General features: G+C 48.2%; 5 non-coding genes across 5 annotated transcripts; 1 reads left to right on the top strand and 4 right to left on the bottom strand.

Moving 5' to 3' along the window:
- Positions 1 to 4,062: 4,062 nt before the first annotated feature.
- On the bottom strand, positions 4,063 to 4,136 carry TRNAI-AAU (transfer RNA isoleucine (anticodon AAU)). The gene has a single exon. It is a non-coding gene; the product is annotated as a tRNA-Ile (tRNA).
- A 3,422-nt stretch (positions 4,137 to 7,558) lies between these two features.
- Positions 7,559 to 7,631, bottom strand: TRNAV-AAC (transfer RNA valine (anticodon AAC)). The gene has a single exon. It is a non-coding gene; the product is annotated as a tRNA-Val (tRNA).
- Positions 7,632 to 8,999: 1,368 nt separating this feature from the next.
- On the top strand, positions 9,000 to 9,073 carry TRNAI-AAU (transfer RNA isoleucine (anticodon AAU)). The gene has a single exon. It is a non-coding gene; the product is annotated as a tRNA-Ile (tRNA).
- A 1,585-nt stretch (positions 9,074 to 10,658) lies between these two features.
- TRNAV-AAC (transfer RNA valine (anticodon AAC)) lies at positions 10,659 to 10,731 on the bottom strand. Its single transcript has one exon. It is a non-coding gene; the product is annotated as a tRNA-Val (tRNA).
- Positions 10,732 to 13,948: 3,217 nt separating this feature from the next.
- TRNAT-AGU (transfer RNA threonine (anticodon AGU)) lies at positions 13,949 to 14,022 on the bottom strand. The gene has a single exon. It is a non-coding gene; the product is annotated as a tRNA-Thr (tRNA).
- Between the last annotated feature and the right edge of the window lie 1,235 nt (positions 14,023 to 15,257).

Raw genomic sequence — 15,257 nt, forward strand, 5'->3', positions numbered from 1 at the left:
GCCGGACTCGACGGCCGCCCCCAGCCCCCCCTCCTCTTCCCGGGCGCCGAGGCCAACGCGCGAGCGCAGCCGCTGGTTCCAGGCGCTTCCCGCGTATCCTCGCGGACTCTCCAGCGTCATCGTCATCGACATTTTCTACATTTTCATCGGCATCGTCACCAACAGCATCTTGCGCATTTTACAGAGAAACATCGCCTCAACCTAGGCAATGCCGGAGCTGGGGGTCCAGGCCAGGCAGTCCGGCTCCAGGGCGCAGGAAGGACGCGAGGGGCCGGCAGTCACCTTGTGACCAGGTCTCCCTGCTGCTTTAAGAAGTACTCCTGGGAAGGGAAGGGGCGCCAGGGTGGCTCAGCCGGTTAAGTGTCTGTCTTGGGTCATGATCTCAGAGCTTTGGGACTGAGTCCCGCAACGGGTTAATACTCCCTGGAGATAACCATTTTATTAAAAGGTTGGATCTTTCAACTTTGCTCTTGGCTTATGGAAAAAAATGTTATCTATACATCTAAAGCTATATTTCTACATTAATAAAGCCCAATAGACATAACGTTACACGATATTTAAACACACGTGTGCTGGACACACTTCAAACATCAACACATCAAGCTCTGCCTCATCTCAGTTGTTTGATTCTATGCCGAAGCATGATTTATTTAACTGGACCTTATTTGTTGGACATTCCGGTGATTCCTATTTTTTCTCTCTCCTAAAGAAGTTTCAGATCAACATACTCGTGCTCTGTGCCCCTAGACCCGTCACCTGTTGTCTGCCCTCCCAAGGCTGACCCCTGAGTCCTCACACAGATGCCCAGCTCCTAGGCCTTCCGGCTGGACCTCTAGGTCGACCTCTCTGACCCTGACAGGCTGCTGCTGGGTCCTCCTACAGATGGAAACTTTGACCCCTGAGTCCCACCCTTGTTTCTTTTGTGAGGGGCTGGCAAGGCCCAAGGCTGGCATTTTGCCTCCTTGGGCTGTAGAAAATGTGTCTCGCCCATGTATTGAAGTCTGGGGGGGCTGCAGGCACAGAACACAGTCTCCAGGGTTCTTTTCCACGAAAATCACTGATGAGAGGTGTGGAAAGTTAATTCTATAAACTTGACCTCAGACAAATTGTGAGAGGGGTTTCCTTTCCCTCTGACTCTATGCTTTCTAGTGCTTTACCCCTGACAGGCTCCTGTCCAGAGTCTGAAGTTGGTGCTGTCATTGCTTTGTCCTCTGGCCTGCTTAGCAAAGCTGGGGAATTCTCCTGTCAGATGTCCTTCTGGCCCCACCTCTCCTGGGGTCCTGAGCCCCCCTTCCCAGTACAGCCCCAGCCCCACCCTGCCTACCCAGCCTGAATGTGATGACTGGGGTAGGTCAGGAAGAGGGTCAAGACTGAGAGGGGACAGGCAGGTGAGAACCTCAGTTGTCAGAGGCAGGAGGTGAGATGAGTGAGTGAGGGAGAAAAGCTCAAGTGACCATGACTGTGCACGAGGTTGCCATTTCTGCAAGCAGCTGACATGGATCCTGATGGACCCCAGGCTTCCAACCTTCCCCTTCCCGCCTCTGGAAAATGGTTGTGAGCCAGCCATTGTCTGTGTTGGGGAGTAAGTAATCCTGTCCCCATCAAGGTCCTTCTTGCTGGGATAAGAGTCAGATTGACGTGAGGCAAATTAACAGGAAAAAAATAAAATTTAATAGGAGGAATCCACACAGACATAGAAATTCCAAAGATAGTCTAACTGAGGCATATATGTCATCCTGAACTAAGGGGGGGGGTGTCTGGGACTTCAGTGCAATACGGAGGGCAATCAGAGGCAGAGAAGATAGTCAGTAATTAGATGTTTGCCCTGTCATATAGATGGGTCACAAAGATAAAATGCAACTCTGATAATAACCCTTATTCTGGAATGGACTCCCAATTTAGAATCTTCTATGTAGTGAAGGGAGGAGCAAAAGTTTCTCATGAGCTCACAGGGTCTCAATTGCCTTCAGCTAGGGATAATCTTCATGCCAAAGTGGCCCATCTTGGGGAGACCTGCCCTCTGCCCCTACATCCGATTTATTGAATATGATTTCTTTATGTCCACTCATAGGGCATTTCTTATATAGGTTTATTTCTAAAAAGAATTTCCATATTACTTTCACTGGATGAAATACAATTAGTTATTTACATAGAGAATAACTAAAAAGGTAAATAAAATAGAAAAAAATCCTTATTATTTTGGAAAAGGTCACTGATTTACAAAATTGGGTGTGTGAAATGGTTCTCAGTGAATGATGTTTTCTGAGCATGTAGTAAAAATGGTAAATCAAATTATCTCTGGATACATTTTAAAATTAGAAAATCAACTACTTGAAATGGTGAACATAAGGTTTTTTATCTGGATACAATTTCAGGACAACCAAGATCATTAATTTTTATAATAAACACCATAAGGTCTAATTTCATTAGTGGCTAAATATTTATGCCAAAATCGAGTCCACTGTTCTCTTGAGACTTTCAAAACCAAATAGTGCACAAATCAGTCCTTCGAATAACGCGGGTACGATTCACTGTGACTTTACGAGAAAGGTCATTTAAGAATCATGGGCTAACCACTTGATGCATTCTAGAGTCCAGCCATGCCCCATCTCCCCATACCCTTTGATGTGGGCAGGGGCAGGGCCAGCCTAAGCCAGGGACCAGGCAGAGCTGGTCAGGTGCCCAGTGGGTTCCACTCAGCCACTTGCCGTCTCTGAGGCTGTGCTCAGTGGCTGGCAATCACTGTCAGGCCCCCCACGAGGACCATGGGACTTCCCCCACGCGGGGACTCTGATGGAGCAGGATGGTGTTCTGATGCCCCCCAGGTGTCGCCACCCCCCCCCCCGCAGGCATCCCACATACCCTAAGTCTCAGACCGCCTTATCAGAAAATGCCCATCCTCAGCCTCCCAACCCAACAGAGACCCGAAGGCCTGTTTTTGTTGTGTTGGCTTTTCAGGACCCCTGGCCCTGGGCCCACAAGTGGCTTCCTCCCCGCTACCAAGCCCAGGCACACAGAAACCCCCAGACAAGGCACAATGCTGTGCCCGGTAGCCTGCACCCTCCAGACAGGTGGTCCCAGTTGGAGCCAGGAGAGCCAGTCCAATATTCCAGTATGTGTTGCAGACCACTGGCCCCCAGCATCTTGAGCCCCAAGACTCGCAGAGAGGCCAGAGAACCGCCAGAAGCCTGCAGCCCGCAGCAGAAAGAGCCGAGGCCTCAGCTACCCACCCTTCATCCTCCAAAAAGCCGGACACTTGTTTCCACCCACGGTGGAAGCAGGCATCAGAGTTACCATCCTGCTTGAAATAACCAAAACCTGACGAAAGATAGGAAACAACCTTTTTCAAGACAGTAGACCTCAGGCTAAGAAGGATAGTAATCCCTGAAGGACAGAACAAGATGAAGTGAACTTGGGGGAAAATGAGGTGAGCTCTAGGATTGCCCCCAGCTTCCTGCCTCGAGAGTTTCTCGGCCGGCGCTGGGAAGAGGGCCCCGGGCAGAGGCTGGTGAACTACCTGGGCTGGTGAGAGGTTGCTGGGGTTCCGCAGACCCAGACGGCTGGGGTTGGCAGGACAGAGAGCCATGATGAGAAAAAACTCCAGAGAGAACTTCCCCCTGAGGGGAAGAATGATCAGCAGAACCCGGCGGGGAGGTAACTATACACGGCTGGGGACGGACCGGCCACAAAGGTCGGAGGTAACCGTGATATTTACTTGTCCTTTCAAGTCAGAAGAAATGATACAAAGTATATGTCTACTCATCACAACAATCTAGATTCAACTCCTGTTTGAAAGAAAGAAAAGAAAAGAAAGAAGGGGAGAAAAGAAAAGAAAGGAAAGAAAAGGAAAAAGGAAGAAGGGAAAAAAGCCTGTGTTCTGTGTTCTAGTTCAAAGTGGTGTAGACAGGTATAGGGAGAGGGATTATTCAAGGAAAATGATGGCGCTGGACTGGTAACTCCGTAGACCATTGTACATTATTCCCTGCTTTTTACACGTGAAGAAGCGGGTTTTTCAGAAATTAATCATCTATTTTTGAAGGGGGAAAAAAAATGTAGAAGAAATGGCCCGTACGGGGATCGAACCCGCGACCTTGGCGTTATTAGCACCACGCTCTAACCAACTGAGCTAACCGGCCACCACTGGGAGGGGGCTCTTCTGTCCTCCTTTTTTTACTTTTATTTTTTAAGTGCCAAATTCAGAGTAATTGTTACTGTTTTTTATCTTCGGATAATTTCTTCGTTGCTTTCACGCCACATCTCATGTCGTGACACCGCGCACACAGGTAGAAAGTACGTCCGAGAATCTGTGCATCGACGATTCCGATAGACATTGTACCACTGCGCTTCGGAGGGCTGAGCCCAGCGTGTGTGCGTGTGTGTGCGTGCACCTGTGTGTGTTTAACCACACTGAGCACAGATACATGGGATCCTGGCTGCATTTCCCGCTCCTCCTTCCTTCTGAGTTCCCTGCTGCATGCCACGGGTCTGAAGCAGAACTAGACAGTCAGCGAAGACGTAGGGAATTCACGGGGGGGGGGGCATGTTTAGTTTAGAAATAGCGTCCTCTCTCAGGTAGGTGAGACTTTGGGGGTGCATTTAATAGTTTGACAAAGAGAATGTGGTAGAAGCAGATGGGACAGGAAGGGGCTGCATGAGAGCCAGGAGAAGGGGTCCGCAGCAGCTTCCTTTTTCACACCTCGGAAGGAACCTCATGGGCAAAAACACCGGAGGAGAGCGGGGCTAAGGCATGCCAGGGTGTCTGCAGATCAGGACTGGTGGGCAGAGTAGGAGCCGAGACAGAGAGGAGAGAGCTGTGGAGGATGCCGGACCCTCTAGTAGAATGCTAGGTCTAAATCAGGGTAGCGGGTGCTGACAGTAATTAATAGGCATTAAGTGATCCGCACCAGGCATAAACTAAGGAGTAGGCTCACTCTTTATAGAAGAAGTCAAGGAGTTTTTGATTGGTTCTAACAGTAATAGGAATCCACGGGAGGATTTTAGGCAGAGAAGTCAAATGAACAGATTTGTGGTTTAAGAAGGTGGCCCAGTTTCAGGCACTTAGGAGGCGTTAGGGAATGGCAAGACACGCTACCACCACCAGCAACAAAATTTCTACCCTCCTGGAGGGCGGAAACAGAAACAAATAATAACATAATAAACACGAAAATCATGTAATGTATAAGAAGCTGTTACATGTGATTGAAAGAATGGGGCTGGGGGGGCTGTAGTGTTGGGAGTAGGTTGGAATTCTAGATCGGGTTGCTGGTGCAGGCTTACTAACATTGTCGTACCATTTGACGGGAGGAAGCTGATGATGTATTATGGGCAGAGAGCACACCCAGGACCAAAGTCCAAGGAGGGCACCTGTGTGAAATGCTGAAGGAATGGCAACAAGGCCCATGTGGCCAGAGCACAGCAAGAAGGATAATAGAGATGAGATGGGGAGCAGTGGAGGGTTAGAATGGCCCAGACCTTGTAGGAGATCTTAGGAACTTGGCTTTACTTCAAGTGAAATGTGAAGGTATTAAATAATTCAGATTCTAGGAGAGAATATAGTTGCAATGACTCTTTTTTTTTTTTTTTTTTTAAGATTTTACTTATTTGAGAGAGAGGGAGAAGCAGACTCCCCACTGAGCAGGGAGCCCTCGGCAGGGCTGGATCCCAGGAGCCTGGGATCATGACCTGAGCCAAAGGCAGATGCTTAACCAACGGAGCTCCCCAGGCGCCCCTGCAATGACTCTTAGAGCTGTCCTGAATCAAGGCAGGAGAGTAGAGTTGTTGTATCCACTCGGAGACCTGTATTTGGATGTAGGCTGTTCCCGGAGAGAGGGTGTGACCGCAGACGAGAGCAGCGGCGGGAGGAGCTCAGCTTCCATCTCTCAGCAGACAGCGCTCCAGGCTGGGAGAGGAAGGAGTGCCTTGCATGGGAAAGGGGTGGTTCTAGGCTAACACCCACCTCTTTCAGTCCACCGCTGGTCCCACTCAGAGCCACTGCCTTCACATCATGAATTCACGGCATCTGGGAATAACTTTTCTAGCGTTCTGCTTGCTGTGGTTCGTCTCTTTTCCCGGGGAAATTAGTAAGAGGCAAGTGGCTGCTTAGTCTCCAGAGAGGTGCTGTGTGAAGGATCCCACATTGATCTCTCTGACCAACTGGCCCAACCATCAGTCACTATGTGAGTTCACGTCTACTCCGATGTCTGAATGAAATGAATGCCCAGGTCCACCAGCCAAAGATCTGGCTGTTAGGAGGTGCCTCCCCTCAGTGTTATCTTTCAGAAATATTCCAGGATGGGGTGTAGTCCATCAGCAGTGTTCCCTGCTGGGAGCCTGGTGGAACCGTGTTAGTGAGATTTATCAGAGAACCTACTTCAGACTCGCAATGGGGGCACTTTATTAGTCGGCTTGAAACCCAAAGGGCCAGTTTCAGGTCTAAGAGGCAGAACAATAAACAAATAGCCTGAAGAAGTTTCCTAATGTTTTAAATCACTTCATATTCCTGCTAAGTCGAGCTCATGCACCAGCAAAACAAACTTTCTTGTTGGATTGAACAGGAGTCAAACATCAGCTCAAGGCCCGTATAAGGGCTTTGAACCCACTCTAATGGATCAGCCAGTTGAAAAGAAGGACCGTTCATAGTCTTGGTTCATGGTTCACATTCTTGAGTAAAATGAGACAATGCACACAACCAAGTTACTGTTACACCACCCCCCTCTCCTTCCTCACTTCCCCAAATGCAGCAAATGACCCCACTTCTTTAGAGCGTGTGGGCTCCCTCCTTCCACCAGGAATTTCTAGGGGAAATGTCCAGCAAGAGTACCTGCACGTCCAGGTTCTTAGCGAGGACCCCCCGTGCGTCTACATGCAGGGAAACACCCTAACTCTAGCCCAAATGCGCCAGGAGAGTCCCGGACCTCAGGGGAGCACGCGCTGATCCCCCTGAGGCTGAGCGAGTGAGCTCCGGGCGCTGGGTGCAGTGAGGGCCCGAGGGGCCTTGGCCGGGAGGCGACGGTATGGCCACGAAATCGCGCCGCGGGTGGTAACCACTCCCTCCCCGCAAGGTCCTGGTTGGAGCAACCTGAGGCCCAAGTCCCTGAGATTTGCTTGGGGACCAGACGATGGGGGCCCGGGATTAGTGTCGACATGTGAGATGGATTTGGCAGTGGGCTCGGGCCCACTAAGATCTCCCTGCACGATCCTACCCCACGATACTCCTACACCTTTCTCTCTCGTCCCTAAAGCAACCCTATATCTGAAAATATTGGTCTGGCAATAAAAAAATTGCTGGAGGCTGGTGAGGTTCACTACAGTCTGTGGATGCTCGGTTTCCAAAGATCTTCGCTCAGAGTGGGGGGGACAGACTTGGGAAGGAGCGGGGACACAGCCCCCCAGGAAGGGGACCTCATTCGAGTTTCACCCAGCTCACCACGTACTGGAGGTTCCAGGTGAGGGGTCTCCACTCCGAGGGCGATAAATGGTGCGATCCCAAACACGACCTCTGCAAGGCTTTGGAGAAACTGCAAAAAAATCCCCACACTTTTCAGATAGAGGGGACCTCTGTTTCCGCCCGGTTTCGAACCGGGGACCTTTCGCGTGTTAGGCGAACGTGATAACCACTACACTACGGAAACCTGGACAAAAGTGATTTTTCTCCTCTCTAATACAGAATAGACTTTCCTGGCTGTCTCAGGTCTGGCAACACTGCATTGACCTTTCTTCCAAGAAATCTCAAGCTTACTGCGCTTTCCTAGTTATTCAGATCAACAATATTGGAGTCAATGACTCGCACCAAGTAAACTTTCCCGGGGAAGAAGTCCTTTCCGACCGCAAGACAGAAATTGCTGGCAGCCTCCGGGTATGGGAGATTGCAGAAAAATTCCTCGACGGGTCCTCTTTGGGTTTATGGGACTTTGGAAGGTTCTGTGATCTCCATCTTTTGCGTGCCAGAGAAAGATCCCAGGAAAATAACAGGGAGCCACGGGGCTAAACTCTGCAAAGCGCCCATTCTGGGTGGGGTGGGGTCGCCCCATAGACGTTGAGGACTGGGGGGGAGGGGGATGTGCCCACCTGTGTGCCAGGCAGAGCGGGGACGGAAACGGGGAGGAGACTGTCAGCTTTCCTGGGCTGGGCTCGACACCGATGAGTGGAGCCCAGTGTGTCTAAGAGTCGTCACCTGGCCGACCTGAGATGCAGTGCGGAGGCTTAGTTTCCCCTAGCTGCAATATCCCATATTGTTTGTCTAACACCAGGAGGGCCGCGGTCATAAACCGAAAGGCCCACCACGGCTCAGGGACTCTGCCAGTGACCTTTCCAATGGGGACTGGAGTCGCCTCTCCAAACCTCAGCAGGGCCATGAGCTCCAAGGAGACCCCCTCCCAAACCCGTGAGTAGGAAATGGTTATCTCCGTGTGATTTTATTTTGCATTTTCCTAATGACAGGCGATGGCCCTCTCAGGTGGATAGCCGCTGTCCCCGCGCTCCTTGTGGAAGAGGCTGTCCTTCCCATCACTGACGCCCTGGCACTCTTGTTGAAAACCAGCTGGCCGCACGTGGCCCGGGGGACTTCTCGACTCTCAGTTCCGTTCCGTGGGTTTGTGTGTCTGTCCTTTCTGCCCCTACTTTAGTCCCTGTTCCTGCATCTTTGTAGAAAGTTTTCAAATCAAGACGCCTAAATCCTCCCACGTTGGTCCTCTTCTTTCAAAATTATGTTTCCTTTCCTGGGTCTTTTGCATTTCCATATGGATTTTAAGATTAGCTTTTCGGTTTCTGGGGGAATAAAGATTCTCTGAGGTTTTGATTAGATCGCAGGATTTGAGAAGGACGAGGTTTCCCCGTGAGTGAGGTTCATTTGTGCTTAAAGATGGATTTTTTTTTTCAGTTTTTGTATTCTTGTGCGATTGGGTGGAATGAGAAAGGGAAGAGAACATCAAACTTTCCACAAAGAGCTACTGCAGGAAATAGGGCTTTAAATTTTGCAGCAAAACACAACACAGCAGGTTGGCCGGTTAGCTCAGCTGGTTAGAGCGTGGTGCTAATAACGCCAAGGTCGCGGGTTCCAGCCCCGTACTGGCCACATCTGCTTTTCCTTCGGAACATTTTGACTTCAGTGCTGCCTACAGAGATTTAGTTAGACTAAGGCTGGAGCTTGAGGTTCTTCCAAACAGTTGATGCTATCAGGGTACCCTACAGGCCCAGTCGGTAGCCCCCGCGACTCTGATGGTGGGCTTGGTCAGTTCACGTCCCACCCACCTTGGCCAGAGAGCCTGCTTTTAAAGAAAGTCAGCTCGATTCAATGTGACTTAAAAAAAAGAAAGAAAGAAGAAAGAAAGAAAGTCTCTGGTGTTCCTTCATATTCGATTGGGGAACCTATTTTCTCCAGGATATATTCTTTCTATTATTTTACAATTATTTGTTTTGTCAAAAATCTTTCCCTTACTTACGCAACTTCAGGCTTTACGAACACGTTCAGCCTGGAAGTAGCCCATTTCCAACTTGTACAATTTCCAAGGTCCTCATTTCATTCCCACTCACTTGCTGGAAAGCATTTCATTCCCCCATTTTGCTTGTAAGTTGCACCTAGAATTTGCAAGAGAGCACTAAGGGACATTGCGGGACTGCGTGCACAGTTCTGGTTGTCCTCACGCTGGCTGGTTCTTCCCGCCTTTAGTCGCTGAGGTCGGGGTGCCTGCCGAGCTTCCTAAGTACGCTGGAGAGTCCACAGAGTGTCCTCAGCCCCCTGCACTTCCAAACGCCCTTCTGGACCTCCTGGTAAGTAAAAAAGTTTTGCTCACCTGAGCCTGAACCTGAACTCTCTTTGCGTATAAATGCAAATACTTCACAAGGCTTTGGTGTCAACCACGTTTATAAATTGAGGGTCGGTTGACTTCTGTTGGACCTGGTGAGCGGTGCTTATTGTAGAAAATGGTGTCACTGAGAGCAGGAGCATATGGTTTGGAGCCATCAGTGACACAAGCCTCCGTCTGACTCTGAGTCTGGATCCAGGGGCCCCGAGGGCGGGGGTCAGGACCAGGCGGAAAGCAGGCGCTCCACAGACGTTCACTGAATGAGTGAGTCCTCCCGGACAGAGAACTCTGCCAATGCTTTTCTTCTGCCGTTCTGGTGGGTGAAGAGGGGTACTCTGTGAGTTTAATTATTTACATTTCTCTGATAATGAGTAAGTCTGAGTATCTCATCATGTATCTATAAGACAGTTTTATTTCCTTTTCTGTGAACTTGTGTTGATACTCATTTTATAGGGTTGTGAGATTGGAAACACCTGAGCCGAGGTGGACACATTTTCCACCGGAAGGTTGAGTTGAGAGAGAGGAGACACTAGCCACAGGCTGGAAGAAAATATTCTAACAGAAAGGGCTTGGATCCAGACGACATAAGGAACCTTCAAGCGCGATACGTAAGAAGAAAGCATCTAACTTAATGTTAACCGGGTCCTGTTCTTAGAAGGAACCTGTTGAAGGCAGGCCTCCGAGGTGCCAGGGCCGACTGGGCAGGTGAGGACGCAAGTGTCAGTGCCGCTCGAATCGGGGTGACTTGGAAAACCCGTGTTTTCAGGTGGGGGGAGGGTGGGGCAGGGTGCACAAAGGCTCAGGCACTCGTAAGCTGCTACTTCCTCCAAATTGCCAAAAGTCCCGCCGAACCGCTGTTTCCGCCCGGTTTCGAACCGGGGACCTTTCGCGTGTTAGGCGAACGTGATAACCACTACACTACGGAAACCTGGCTGGGGACTTTCTCTCCGGGGTTGCAGGCACTGATACATCCGTTTCCTGGGTGCCCCCAAACCTAATAATTTTGAATGATTTTTCTTTTAGTATATTTTCACTCACGATGAATTTCTTTCTGCTTACACTTCTCGTTTGTTAAAACAACAATACAGAGACGCCGTGTCTCACCACCAAAGGTAACTGGAAACCAGAGTCCAAGTTCCTTCCCAGACCCCAGGCAGGGTCACCTCGGGCTCTCAGGGGGTGTGGTGTCCATGGCCACCTCTCTCCTGACCTTGAGAAGCAGGAGCCCCCACAGCGCGCTGGAGGCCTCCCAGACTTCCGCCAGGGCCAAGCCGGTCTGGGGGCCTCTGCCGAGCGGGGTGGGGGGCTGTGCCCAGCTTACTGGGGGGGTGGTGACAAAGCGGTGACATGATGACTCCGTGTCCCTCCCACCGCTCTGCAACGCCAAGGCTCAGTGGCCGGTGTCCACGTGCCTAACAGATGGTGTGCTTGCCTAGTTTTTACTTTTCTCTTCGTTTCAACTGACGTTCCTCCCTCCTTTCCCCTTGCCAGTGTTTCCCCGAGGGATCTCGAAGGTGCTCACCACGAAATGATCTTTCCTCAAATCCGTTGTGAGGGATCCGTGTGTCTGCCCCTCTGGCCAACGGCAACGTGGAAACCCTCTTTCTTCACCAGAAACTGGTCTGGCCACAGTGTTGCAGGAAACAGAAGAGAGGCAGTGTTTCCCAGATGGCAGATCTCCTGTCTTATTGTTTTCTTCCGACATGAAGTCGGCAGCATGAATGATAGTGCATTTTTCAATAAGACGGCTAGGCGCTTATTTTTAAAGAATTAATGAGTAGCCCACAGTGTGCCCAGTGCTGACCTAGGCTCTGGAGGTACCAGATGTTCTGATAAATTGGACAGGCTGCGGGCAGCAAAGGGCACATGCGCTGATTATTATAATATGATCGCACAAAATAGGTTAATTATTTTAAAATTGCCACATGAAAGCACAGAAATAAATGCTCATGCATTTTCACAGAGGCATAGAAACGGGGCGATTTTCCAACTCCTAGTGATTAGGAAAGGCTTTCCAAAGAATTGATAACTGATCTGAGATTTGATAGATGAAAAGAAACACATTGGTGGAGGAGAGGTGGAGAGAAGTGGGGGGGGGTCTGGCATCAGGAGCAGCATGGTAGGTCATGGGTCAAGGGAGATGTCATGCGACCTAGGAATAATGAGGATACATTCACTTTAGTCTGTAGAGAAATAGGATTTCAGTTAAAGACAAGGCACTTTAGTTAAGACATATCAGTGAATTTCTAGATCTTATTTGGGATCAATTTGTAGAGACAAACATTCTCCAGTTGTTTTATTTAAGAACTCACCTCTCCCAGCAGTGTTTCCTATCACTGTTTACCACCTTTATTTCTTACAGTAGCCAGCTGTCCACTGCAAGAGATCTGTAAAATAAGTATCTGACACCTAACATTCCTCCCAAATGGCTACAAAAGGAGAAACCAGCCTGTTACACCACTATGGGAGAAGCAAGAAACGAATTGAAATGAAACTCATTGTCTGAGAAATGTGTGCACCATGAGTGGAGAGGAGAGCTTTTAGGGAGTGTGAGAAATACTGAAAAAAATATTTCTTAGAACGTCGAAGAAATAGAGCACATAAACAAGAAAAATCTCAAGTCTCCGGGTTTAAAGTATTTTTCCAGGTTTATTGTTTTTGAGAGTTATCTAACTCATAAACGCACCAAGAGTTTTCAGGTTTATACTTTTACTTCCAGTTGCCTTCAGCATTTTTTAAAGGAATTTTGTGTGCTTTGCCATTAATTCTTTTTTATCCTCTCCTCTTTCAGATGCAACCATATTACTCCTCCTTCCAACATTTCTGGTATATCCTAGAGTCCCTTATCCCATGAAAAGGAGAAAACAATTATAACACTACTTGATTTTTACACTTAATTTATATTAGAATTTTTACCTAGTTCTTTTCTTTCATTTTTTTTTTTTTTTGGAATTGGATTTGACCAAAGACAAATGAGTAGACACAACTCCAGGCTTACTAATGAGTGTGGAAAATGGCTATAAACATATAAAAGGGTAGAACTCAAAACCACAACCAGTAAGGTGCTGGGAAAACTGGACAGCCACATGAACAAGAATGAAACTAGACCATATTTACACCATCACAGAAATTAACTAAAAAGGGATGAAAGACTTGAATGTAACACCTCGAGCTGTAAAATTCCTGGGAGAAAATGTGGGCAGTAAGCTCCTTGACATCGGTTTTAGTGATGTGTTCCTGGATCTGACCCCAAGTGCAAGGAAAAGTAAACAAATGGGACTACATCAAACCACAAAACTTTTGCACAACCAAGGAAATCATCTATCAGGATGAAAAGACAACCTACTGAATGGAAGAAGACATTCTGGTGGTGATTACTGCGTGAAGCATACAGGTGTCTAATTACCACGTGCGCTTGAAGGTGCGTAACACTATATGCCAATTTTACCTCAAAAAGAAAGAAAGAAAGAAAGGCCACAACCACTGAACGTAGATCACTAAGTCACTAGCCTTTCTACACAGAATAAGGTCCATGTAACAGCAGCATAGATATCACTCAGCAGGGAGCTTGTATAAATGCTGAATTTCAGGCCTTATCAGAGATGTAGTGAACGAAATCTTTCATTTTAATGGATCACCAGGTAATTCACATGCTCACTAAATTTTGAAAACCATGGCTCTGCTCCAATCACTATTCAGTGGGCCAAAAAACTATTTGGTGCAAAATTGGGGATGGGGGAGGGGGAGTCATTCAAGGAGCCAGTCAAGAAAAACAACTGTGGACAATGCTCTAGTTGGTAAAGACTCTGGGGCAAAAATAATTAGGGCAGTCACGGAGATCGCATAAAGGTGAGTGCCTGACGTCCGACCTAAAATGGTAAAAGAAGACCAAGAAGCAACCCCACTTATCCTAGGCGACTTCAGGGCTCAAATCATAACAGTAGAACAAGGTCTCTGAGTTTTCCCGGTCTCGGCACAGATATTTTGGTTTTTCTATCACTGTACCATTGGGATAGATTTTTTTGGTTATGTTTTTAGATAAGATTCTTCATCTAATGCTGTCCCTTCCACTTCTGGGGCTTTAGGGATGTAAATTCAAATTCTCTCCAATTTCAGGCTACTAAGTTACAAAAGCTCATGCTGGAAGGCCCCGCTGGGAGTCGAACCCAGGATCTCCTGTTTACTAGACAGGCGCTTTGACCAGCTAAGCCACAGAGCCCACGGCAGGAGGCAGCTCACTTGCATATAATTTGAGGGTGACTTCATGGTTCGGTCTGACTGCTGTGGTTCCCAAGAATTTTTGACCAATGGAAGGGCATCCACACTAATTTTCAGGATTATTAGCATTTTTAATTCTCAGGATTTTGATCAAGTTTTCTTACTTTCTCCTGAAAGCTGCCCAGCAGTTGATTTGCTGTGCGGGGAAGAGAGACTTCCTCAGCCCCTGGACCCCTTGCAGGAGCCACACCATTTCCCTCCCAGGAGCGTTTGCAACTCCACAGAAGATGGGTTCAGCTTGGAATCTGCAATAGGGAGACAAAGCTGCTTTTCGGCTACACGGGCTCAGGCAATGCGATTGCCCTGAGCCTTTCCTGGAATGACACCGAAATCACTGAAAGTCAGGTGCTCAGACGCAGGCGGTTTTCTTCTCTTTGTCGCTAAGCGGTTGGTTTTTTTTATCCCACGTGAAACTGACCATTTTCTGTACTTGCAGAGACTGGTAATTTGCTGTAGCAAATGGGATCCATTAAAAATACACTTCTTAAATTCCGCACCTGAAACTAATATTACACTGTCTGTTAACTACCTGGAATTTAAATACAAACTTGGAAAAAAGTTGTTTAAAAAAGAAATTATATGTAAATATCAAACACATTAAAACTTCACTGGTATGTTAACTTCCTGACATTTTCCCACCAAGCAATATTGGATAGACCTCTTCTTGCTCTCACCTTTTACCTGATAGTGATATTAAAACTAATAATAATCCCTTTCTTTCTGAAAAACAAATACTAAAAATGATCTGGAAAAGGCACATGTTCTCACTCCAAGGGACTGGAACCGGACAAATCCTTTAGATCATCTGGTCTACCCTTGAGACAAACGTTGGAGGAATACATTGTAACACACACCAATTAAACGCACGTATCCATAATAAAATTCCACAAACTTCTATAAAAAATACACAGCGCTTTGTCAGGAGTAGCCTCGCTGGGCCGCCGCTGCTCAGCGCCCCCCCAATCCCTCCACCCTCTCCATTTCCCCCTCCACCCCCTCCACCCTGACGATCCCCAAGCCAGTGTAGCAGAAGAAGGTAGGTGGTAGGGAAGAGCCCAGAAAGATCAGTACCGGTGACGTCCAGTCCTGGTCCTGCAAAGAGGAAGCTAAGCTGAGAAATTTCCCTCCCTGGGGGAAAAAGGTGCAAATAAAACAGAAAAGAGCAACCCAAGGGAA

The sequence above is a fragment of the Ursus arctos genome, unplaced genomic scaffold, assembly GCF_023065955.2.
Source record: "Ursus arctos isolate Adak ecotype North America unplaced genomic scaffold, UrsArc2.0 scaffold_31, whole genome shotgun sequence".
Lineage (NCBI taxonomy): Eukaryota > Metazoa > Chordata > Mammalia > Carnivora > Ursidae > Ursus > Ursus arctos.